This window comes from Ipomoea nil, unplaced genomic scaffold (genome assembly GCF_001879475.1).
Source record: "Ipomoea nil cultivar Tokyo-kokei standard unplaced genomic scaffold, Asagao_1.1 scaffold1868, whole genome shotgun sequence".
Lineage (NCBI taxonomy): Eukaryota > Viridiplantae > Streptophyta > Magnoliopsida > Solanales > Convolvulaceae > Ipomoea > Ipomoea nil.
In genome coordinates this window covers 551515-562500 of record NW_017618296.1, presented here as the reverse complement: position 1 = coordinate 562500, position 10986 = coordinate 551515, and the positions used below count along the sequence as shown (strand labels likewise).

At 36.9% G+C, this 10986-nt stretch overlaps 1 long non-coding RNA gene across 1 annotated transcript in view; it reads left to right on the top strand.

Moving 5' to 3' along the window:
* LOC109193296 overlaps nucleotides 1-10747 on the top strand; it is a 16880-nt gene extending 6133 nt beyond the window's left edge. The window contains exons 2-4 of the long non-coding RNA XR_002056250.1: nucleotides 8130-8134; nucleotides 10312-10315; nucleotides 10737-10747. This is a non-coding gene — a long non-coding RNA (uncharacterized LOC109193296). The remainder of the gene's footprint in view (nucleotides 1-8129; nucleotides 8135-10311; nucleotides 10316-10736) is intronic.
* The last annotated feature ends 239 nt before the right edge of the window (nucleotides 10748-10986 follow it).

The window sequence follows — 10986 nt, the reverse complement described above, 5'->3', positions numbered from 1 at the left end:
GCCGTAGACCTGCTGAAAGGATCACGCCAATAAGCCACCCTCCACCCCCTCCTCAAGCACCACCACCTACTCGTGACACAGTGAGAGGCCGTGGGGGAAGGGGGGATTTCCCAACCGGGCGGCGGCTGAGATGGAACACACAGTTGTGAGGGGCAACAGAGAAGGCGTTATCTCAACAACCACAGTCTACCATGAAGATTTACACACGGAAGTTCCTGAGCCTGACGACCCTGGAGTCAATCCGAAACATGTTCCACCGAACATCAATCCGGCAGAACCTGTGCTGCGCGAACCTCCTGATATTGTTATGCAAGATGATGCTGGCCGCTTTGACCAGATGGGTGTTGCGGTCTTGCACCAAGGCTACTAAGCCTATTTCCTTTCTCTACCGCCTTTTAATGATTAGTTTCACTTGGAATTGTCAAGGGGCGGCCTCTAATTCGTTTAGGCGTACCCTGAAGTATTTTCTTTCCTTGCATAACCCATCGCTTGTTTGTCTTCTGGAACCCAAAGTTTCGGGACACCAAGCAAACACCATTTGTTCTAAATTAGGATTTGATGATTGGATTAGAGTAGAGTCAGTAGGTTATTCTGGGGGTATCTGGGTCCTATGGAAGAAAATTCTGAATGTTGAAATTATCTATACTCACCCACAATTCATCTGTCTGCAGATAATGGAAACTGGGCAGAATTACTGGTTGATGACAGTGGTATATGGAAGTCCAGAACATAGCCTAAGAAGGAAATTATTCGAAGATCTCTCTAGTGATCGTTTTGACCCTCATGGCCCATGGCTGACAATAGGAGATTTCAACTCGGTCACTTGCAAAGAAGAAGTCAGTAACCCAGAGGCTTTCTCCCACACCAGGTGTTCACAATTCAATAGCTGGATCCACAGTGAAAGTCTTATTGATCTAGGCTACACTGGGTCTAGATTTACTTGGATGAGAGGAATAGAAACACCAACCTACAAAGCAGCTCGCTTAGACCGCGCCTTATGCAACATAGATTGGAAGCTCCGCTTCCCAAACGCCGAAGTTCAACACCTACCCATAATCAACTCGGATCATTCGCCTTTACTTCTGATTACCGACCAGCAGCCCATCGCAGCTCACCCCAAAAAGTTTAGATACAACCTAGCCTAGGCTACCCATGAAGGCTTTCAATCATTAGTCAAAGCATCATGGGACAACTCAAAAAACTTAGAAATCAATAAGAACTCAGTAGCAGCTGCCCTAACATCATGGAATAGAAGTACTTTCGGCAACATTATTCAAAGGAAAAACAGGCTACTTGCGAGATTAAAAGGAATTCAAATCAGATTAGGTGATAATCCACGCTCTGATCTACTCAGGTTACAACGTAGGCTGCAGAAAGAACTAGAGGAAACTCTTTATCAAGAGGAGCTGTTATGGTTTCAACGTTCAAGGGAAGACTGGATTACATCTGGAGACCGAAACACACGGTTTTATCATACGGCAACATTAGTTAAGAGTAATAAATAGAAAGTCCCTTGTCTTAAAGATGAGTATGGCAGAGAAATCCGGGAAGATACAGAATTGAGGAATCTCGTTCTATCTTATTTTAAGAATCTGTTCAAAGAAGATAGTAGCTCCACTTCAACTCACCTCCACCATGGCAATTTCCCGAGCATCCCCCACTCAGACTGGCTGGAAATAAACAAACCTATTACCCCCGAAGAAGTAAAGTTTGCTCTTTTTGAAATGGCTCCTTGCAAAGCCCCCGGACCCGATGGTTTCACTGCCAGTTTCTACCAAAAAACCTGGAATACGGTGGGAAATACTATCGTGGACATTGTTAAGAAATTCATTATTGACGGATACCTCCCACATGGCTGCAATGATACGCTCCTCTCCTTAATACCTAAGGTAGCTTCACCAGAAAATGTGAAGTAGTTTCGACCAATCGGTTTGTGCAATGTCACATACAAGCTAATAACTAAGATCATGACCATTCGACTCAAGGATATCTCCGGAAAATTAGTAGGCCAACATCAATCAAGCTTCATCCCCGGAAGGCAGATTTCAGAGAACATCCTTTTATACCAAGAAATCCTAAATTCGATGAGAACCAAAAAAGGAAGAACATGATGGATGTTGAAAGTGGACCTGGAAAAAGCATACGACCGCTTATCATGGGAGTTTATCAAAGACACTCTCCTTGACATAGGATTCAACCAAGCATGGAGCAGAAATATCTTAGAATGTGTTACAACTTCCAGATTGGCAGTTCTGTGGAATGGGCAGCAGACGGATTGGTTCAAGCCGGGAAGAGGGATTAGACAAGGAGATCCGATCTCCCCTTTACTATTTGTACTTTGTATCGAAAGACTGAGTCATATAATACACCGTTCTATTAGTAATGGAGACTGGAAAGGTATTAAAATAGCCCGAAATGCACCTAATTTGTCTCACCTCTTTTTTGCAAATGATCTAATACTTTGTGGAGAAGCATCGGTCCAGCAGGCTGTAGAGATGAAGAGATGTTTGGACGTATTCTGTGCAGCATCAGGACAAGCAGTAAACTTACAGAAATCCTCCTTATTCTTTTCAAAGAACGTGCCCTCTCAACTTCAACAGAGCATAACCAGCTCCATGGGAATCCAAAGTGTAACTAACCTGGGAAAGTATCTAGGCACTCCCTCTATTCATGGCAGGCTAAACAGTGACTCATATTCGGGCATCATCGAAAAGATCCAGTCACGCCTAGCGGGATGGAAATCCAACTCCCTCTCACTGGCGGGAAGGCAGACCTTGGCCAAATCAGTCCTATCGGCAATACCATACTTCACCATGCAAACAACCCAACTACCTGCTGGAGTTATCGCATCAATTGAAAAGATAATCAGAGGTTTCATCTGGGGAAGTAATCAGGGATCTAAACGTTGTCACCTGGTTAACTGGGAAGCTATTACCAAGAACAAGTCTAATGGAGGACTTGGTATCCGTAGATTGAAGGAGATGAATCAAGCGTTTCTAGCAAAGCTAGGCTGGAACTTGTTGAAGGACTCAAGAAGCCTATGGGCCGAGGTATGTAAAGCCAAGTATGGAGGTGATCCTCGAGACCTTTCCTCTTGGCGACTAAAAAGCAACTGTTCGAACGCATGGAGAGACATTTACAAAGCCATTCCTATCATCTAGAATGGGTCCAGATGGCAGGCCAGAAATGGAAACAACACGTTATTTTGGAAAGACAATTGGATCGAAGACAGACCATTATTGGAGCTAATCTCTGGAGTAGTCCCTGCAACAGCACATGATAGATCAGTCAGTAGCTATTGGAATCATGAGCATAGCTGGTGTTGGGACCAACTGACACAACTGCTTCCAGACCAAACTTGCAATAAACTCGCAGCTGTGATCCTCATCAACGAACCTGACATGAATGATATTAGAAGCTGGCCTAGAGAGCTCAACGGAGAATTCTCCATAAAATCGGCCTATGACATTGCGCTGGGCCCCGAGAACCACCCAGATTCTGCTAAATGGAACAAAATCTGGAAGTTGAAGCTGCCTAACAAGATTCGCACTTTCTTATGGCTAACCAGGCATAACAAGTTAATGACCAACCTTAACCGATTCAAACGGGGATTCACTACATGCGATAAATGCTGGTTATGCAGGAACACTACGGAAGATTGCGACCACATACTACGCTTCTGTCCAGCAGCCGAAGAAATTTGGGGTTCAGTACTGCCCGAGACACATGAAAAGCTCAGACATCTACCTTTAATCAATTGGCTAGATGAAGGGATCGTGGAGGATACAAGAAGCAGAAGACCACATTCCAAGGCATCCACTTTTGCAATCACTCTATGGTGGTTATGGAAGTGGAGGAACGAAGCTATCTTCAACAATAAAATCTTACCTCTGTCCATGAAGCTAACGATTCTGAATACTCAGATAAAAGAGGTTAACAGAGCATTTTCGAGAGCCAGAGGTCCTCAGATTCCGGATGACCGACTGTTATGGAGGAACCTTTGCTGGTTAAAACCTCCGGAGGATTATGTGAAAATTAATGTTGACGGATCAGTATCGCCTTCATCACTTTCTGCAGGCACCGGTGGAGTCATCAGGAACTCGGATGGAGCCTGGATCAATGGCTTTACGTACGTGATTGGTATGTGTACATCCATGGAAAGTGAAGCTTGGGCTCTCTTGAAAGGAATCCAATTAGCAATTGCGGGTAGATACAGTAAAGTCCTCTTTGAAACATATTCAGAAGTAACAGCAAATTTATGAATGCCTCAAATCCTCCGACGATTGCAGCGCACAACATTCTCGCTGCTTGCAAGCAAGAATTAGGAAAGATAGAGCAGTGGCAGGTTACAGCCATATCCCGTGAACAAAATCGTATTGCTGATTTCTTGGCTAAAAAATCACTAAGCCAATCAAGTAGACTACAGATCCTCCCTGAAGCTCCTCAAGAAATTGATGGCTTGCTAGAAGAAGATGCAGCTGGCTTGCCTGTATGGCGTAATACTTGTAATAACTAGAATTGCCTATGTTCCCCCCTGGGTAACCCCCTTCCATTCTATAAAAAAAAAAGAAATGCATATGTATTATTTTTGTTATAGCTACTAAATTATTATTTTAATTTAATAAGAGTAAAATAGAGTACTAATTATGCCAACTTTGATTGGGATGGGGTTCGAACCTAAGACCTTTTTTATTAAAATTAATGAGTAAGTTAACAGTGAACTAACAGAAATTAACGGAAAAGATAATATTTAACGGAAAAGTTAACAGATAATCATATTCATTAAGGATAAATTAGGAAATCTTAAGGAAAAATTAAAATCTGATCAATCTTAGCCATTCATTTGATTAAAAAATTTGACCGCCATTTTTTCTACCCATTATAGGCCTAACTCTCTTGGGCTCTTATTAGTATAGTAGATAGGTAGTAGATATGATTATCCGTTAACTTTCCCGATAAATATTATCTTTTCCGTTAATTTCTATTAGTTCACCGTTAACTTACTCATTAATTTCAATAAGAAAGGTCTTAGGTTCAAACCCCATCCCAACCAAAGTTGGCATAATTAGTACTCTAATTTACTCTTATTAAATTAAAATAATAATTTAGTAGATACAACAAAAAATAATACATATGCATTTCTTTAATTTAGAATTATGTGTCTACAATGCCTTTATTCAAAAAAAATAAAATTATTCATTATCAATAAGTTAAATAAGAGAAATTATATTGTATTTATTTTTCTCCAATATAAAAATTCTTTACATTCAAATTCATCAATTGATTATATTCGCTACATTGTCCCTACAATGTCTTTATTCAAAAAAAATTATTCATTATCAATAAATTAATTAAGAGAAATAATTTCATTAGTTATATTGTCTATATTTTTTTCCAATGTAAAAATTCTTTAAATTCAAATTCATCAATTAATTATATTTACCATTGTCTATTATTTGTTTGTGCACTATTTTTAATTAAATATCAAAGTTATAATACAAAATAATGATATATATTTATTTACCAAGTATTTTATTAATACCATGAAAAAATTTAAAAAATATATAATTAACAAAGTCAATAATATTAACTACTTGAGGGATTTGTTGACAAAGAGAGTATTCAAATCACACAACAAATTGAAGTGGGAAACTACCTCGCAATGTCATTGTTTGACAATTAGCAGTTAGCGGTTAGTGTTAGTGGATTATATTAACGAATTTCACCAACGAATTATATAACAGTTGGTAAAAAGATATTTGAAAAAAATTAGCTATTTAGATTAACATGTAAAATGACCTAAGGGTATACATATATTTAATAATAATAATAATAATTGTTCTAAAATAATAATAATAATAATAATAATAATTTAATAAAAGAAAACATATGGGGAGCCGAACGTTTGGCTCTCCTTAGTTTTGCAACTTTTTCCACATCGGTGGAAAAAGTGGCATGGGAGCATTGAGGCTCCTTTAAAAGGAGTTTAAGGCTCCAATTTAAAAATTAAGTTTGCCCATCCGTTGATGGGCAAGCAGTGAGCCAGCGAAACTGGCTCTTATTATTTAAGGAGTCGAAATGGCTCTACAGTAAACTCTTTTTTTTTTTTTTTTTTTTTTTTTTTTTTTTTTTTTTTAACCCAATAGGGTAGCTCAAGTGGCAAATGAGCTCTGTTTGTGTGGGAGAATTTTGGGATAACCCGGGTTCGATTCCCACAAGTGACGATTCCTTTTGGGCCAGCTTCTGTGCCTCCCGGAGCGGAAAGACCCGGACCATAATGTGTGGTTTACACCAAAAAAAAAGTTTAAATATAGAGGTGTTTTGAGGAAATCATTCTAAAAAACGCTAAGAGAAAATATTGCAAATTGCAATGTTTGTATTTTCAGTGGTTTGGAACAAATTGTTGTTTCAAATTGTTGAATAACCAAACACTTTCTTTAGCATTTTGATCTTTGGATTACATCATATTTACAAATCGTCCAATATCTTTGAGTTACATTATAATTAAAAAATTTGAATTTTTACTACATCTAAATTTCTTAAATTAGGAATTTCTTTATCCATAATAATTTATTCAACAATAATGGTTGAACTAAATGAACACTGAGCAAAACACCTAAAGGATTGATTCATTCATTGATCTTGTATATATGTGCATTCATTAAATATACTAGAACCCTTTGCAACAAAAATACTTGGTTTACTATTTTAAAAAAAAAGTTTAGTAACAATTAGTTAATTATAATAAATCTCCTATATTACATTGTGTTCATATACTATGAGTTACATATTTAAATAAACAAATTCGACATTAAATTACTTATGTATGAACTTCTCATATATAATATATACTTTCAAATATTTATTTAATTATAAACATTGTGCATTAACTCATTCGCGCAATACGCGTGTAAAACTAGTTTCTTTATAAGTAACAAACATTTGCCAACATTATATTACTTATATAAGGGAAGTATACTACTTTATTTTGAAGAAAATTGTAATAATTTTACATTTTGATTTTAAAGTATTACATTTTTCTCAAAAATATTACATATTCCCTTATAAGTAGCAAACACTTTATTTCTAATTAGTATTATATATATATATATATATATATATATATATATATATATTTCAATATAACTATTACATTTACATATTGACCCGACCAAATTAAACTCGTCTCGAGTCCGTGAGATGGTCTTGCACAAGTGTGATGCTTTGATATAAGTATGTAGTACACTCAAATAATTTATCCGGCCATTTTGAGTTAGGGCATCATAGTTAATTAATTTTATATAAGCTAAAGGGTGTTTTTTTTTTTTTTTTTTTTTTTTGTAGTTATTACAAATTCTCATATAAAATGCACAATGTATTCTTTGTTTTCTATGTATATCATGGTATTTTTTTGGGAGTTTAAAGAATGCGATATTTATAAAGTTTGACAATTTTGATGGTTATTTTTTTTTCAAGATTTAATCTCGAATTCAATATAAAATAAATTTTGATACAAGATACCATACATACTTTATTATAATAAGAAATTGTTAAAATATCATATAATATTTTAATAATTTATTTTTTTCATATCATATATAGCATTGACATTTCAATACAGGAACATGATTTTCACCTCTTTTCAATAAAAAGATCAAGTAGCCACATTATCTAATTAATTCTACCGAATGGAACTAGCAAGAATTCAACAAAATACTATCAACTTCACAAAAACATTTTTCTTTCTACAAATTAAATATTCAAATAATATGGCAATCAAATTCAATTTTTCAAAATAGTTATGAACAAAGGATATTCATACATGAACAAGTTCAAGCTCAATAATTCCAATTTCCAAAATGATATGAACAAAAGAGTATTCATGCATGATCAAACTTAGCTCAACAAATTCAATTTGCAAAAGTATATGGCCTATAATTCAATTTCAAAATGATATGATTGAAAGAATATGTATTCATGAACAAATTGAATTTCCAACAAATACAATTTCAAACTAGTATGAACAAAGAACTATTCACAAGTATGCACATTTCGTTCAAGAATTCTTTATTCACTAAATCAAGTGTAGAGAGAGAAAGCTTGCATAGAAGACAACAATGGAGGGTGAGAGATGGTTACCTTATTGTTGATATGGGAGCCTAGTGGGTATCCAAGCAAATAAGAAAGTTATGAAGAAAAGAGTGATGAGAGAATGAACCTTGCGTGTGAGAGAATTTCTTTGTGTGAATGGGAGTTAATGGGACATAGAGGAAAGAAAAAAGACTTGGTCTTCTTAAGAGAAGAAGTCTTCTTGCGTGACTGGGGTGTCACGCCGTGACAACGGCGTGACTGGGCAAAAATGGTTTTGGCCTCCCATTTACGCCCTGTCACGCCGTGACAGTTGCGTAAATGGGTTGCCGAACCCATTTGCCTTCCTGTTACATACGCGTCACACGTGTAAATTGGACCCAGTAGTGAGGTCCCTTTCGCCTTTCTTCCTTAGCTTCCTTTTTGTCCCGAACTCCTTCCAAACACTTTTTCCTTGAGATTTGGCTCCCACTTTGATCATTTTAAACTTCTTGCTGACTCTCCCTACAATGTTAGCTCAAGAACAAGAAGAATGCAACCAGCAAGAACGAAATAAAAAAACTATAGCTAATTTCCTTGGGTTGCCTCCCAAGAAGCACTATTGTTTGACATCTTTAGCCCCGACGCCTCATACTGTTATGCATCGAAGCATATGAGGATTGGGACCGCACCATGCGTCCCGTCTCTTTGCTTTTAGATATGCCCATACGTGTCGGGCATTCTCAAATTCTCTCAGGTAGAGACGATGCTCATACCTGTCAATGGTTTTTGCAAAAATTGGCCAAAGGAGTATGACATATAAATTTTTATTTTCCTCTCATCAATTGTGCATCTCTCTCCTTTTCTAAAATCTCCATCCTTATTCCTCCATCACTTTTAACATATGCCCTTTTAACTCCACCATCTTTAACATAGGCATTCCTTCCCACAACACAAATGTTGTTGCCAAAAGTGACAACATCAAACATTCCTAACCCAATTCTATCAACACTATCCACTAACCCCTCATTACCATCAAAAGTAAAATTACCACATTCCTCATGTTCAAGAAAATCAACACAAGAATAAAAGGATACATCATCACATTCATCAAGAGAATTAACATTCAAAGCACGAAAAGAGATATTATCACAATCGCCTATGGATCCAAAGGAATCATCATCACGAAAGTATAAGCAATTATTACCACATGATTCAAGAGTAGCATCATCAAGAGAATGAGCATAAGTATTTTCGAATGTAAAGGCATAAGGGGGATCAAGAGGTTTACCATCCGTAGAAGCAATTATACCCTCATTTGGCTCTTCATCCTCCCACACGATCTCAATCTCCTCATCACTTGAGCTCTCCCCTTCTACTCCTTGATTTTCCAATTCGTGAATTGGAACTTCTTCAAGCACCGAGGCTTTATCACTACTCTTTAAAGCGGCAGCTTTAGCCTCCTATTGGATCCTTCTCGAGATTTCTCCTATCATCCATGCAATCATGGTTTCCATTCTTCTTCTAATTCCTTCTGGACTTCGACTTTGAGATTAGCCAAGTTTTCCCAAGCTTCTCGAATGAATTCTTTGAGTCTCCACTCGAGGCGTTCATGCTCTTCATCAAACGAGATTAAGGATTGGCTTTCATAATCCGGGGTATTCCAAAGTAAAGGATTATATGGGTAATTTGGTTCATCTCTTTCATAATGCAATGATGTGGGCGTGGATATTTTACTGGGATATATTTTTGGTGGGAATAACAAGGCCAGACAAGGAATGGTTTATCATAAAAATCATAGGACGGGGAATACATCTTTAGAAATCACCTATAAAGCACAAGAGGAAAACAAGGTCCTTGCAACTAGAAGTAGTGGCTTGTGAGAAAATAGGATATTCAAAGTATGTTCTCACTTCCAAATCAGTACAAGTACTTCACAATATGTACAAACACAAGAAAAATAACATAACTCAATGTGCAATTTATTAAAAACGAATGTGAAATCACAAGATAGCACAATGGATAGATGATAAGTGTCAAAGATGCTATGTTTTATAGGGTATTTAATAGGCTAATTGTTCTATAATTGGAGTCCTTTATGCCTAATTCATGCTTAATTATCTTAATTTGATAGAAATTAGGATTAAGGACTAATTCTATTGCATTTGTAGAAAAATAGCAAAACATAGTCAATTTCAGGGCACTCCGGAGATAATTCGGTAAAATGATCATATCTTGAGCTAGGAGTGTCCAAATGAGGTGATTAAAGTGGCTATGGTTCGGGATTTTCAAGGGCTACAACTTTCATATTGGGCGAAAATTCTAGAAAGTTAAAAGCAGCCCGCAACGTGCTTTGTAAGCGCGTTGTCGGGACAGTTAAATGAAAAATCAGATTTTCAGCCTATAAAAAGGCTTGTAAGGGGATTGTTTTAGGAGAACTCTTTTTCCCCATTTCCTCACCTTTCAATTCAGCTCTCTTAGGTTAGGGTAGATTAGGGTTAGGTTAGATTTACATTTCCTTGAAGATCTACACTCATTGTTCTACAATTTCTCTTGGATGCTTGCACAATAGATTGAAGATTTGGGTAACATCTCTTCCTTGTTTATTATTTCAGATTTAATCTTGTGTTTGCTATCTTTGTAATGATGATGAGTGCTTAGATTTCTAGGGTTTGAATTGTGGATGTGTGTGATTATGATACCAATGTGACTTAGTTCTTGAATTAGGGATTGATTGATTGCTATGCATCTATGTCTTGTTGTTTTGAATTGTTTTGTATGCATCCAAGGAGCTAGGCCAACTCCTAGGATTTTGTTGAGTGAATGACCTTTGCTAGGTCAATTCAAGCTCCCATCCTTGACATTTCCTAGCTCAAGGAATCCTACGGGGCTTGGTTGGGAAGGTAATGTAGGCAAGGT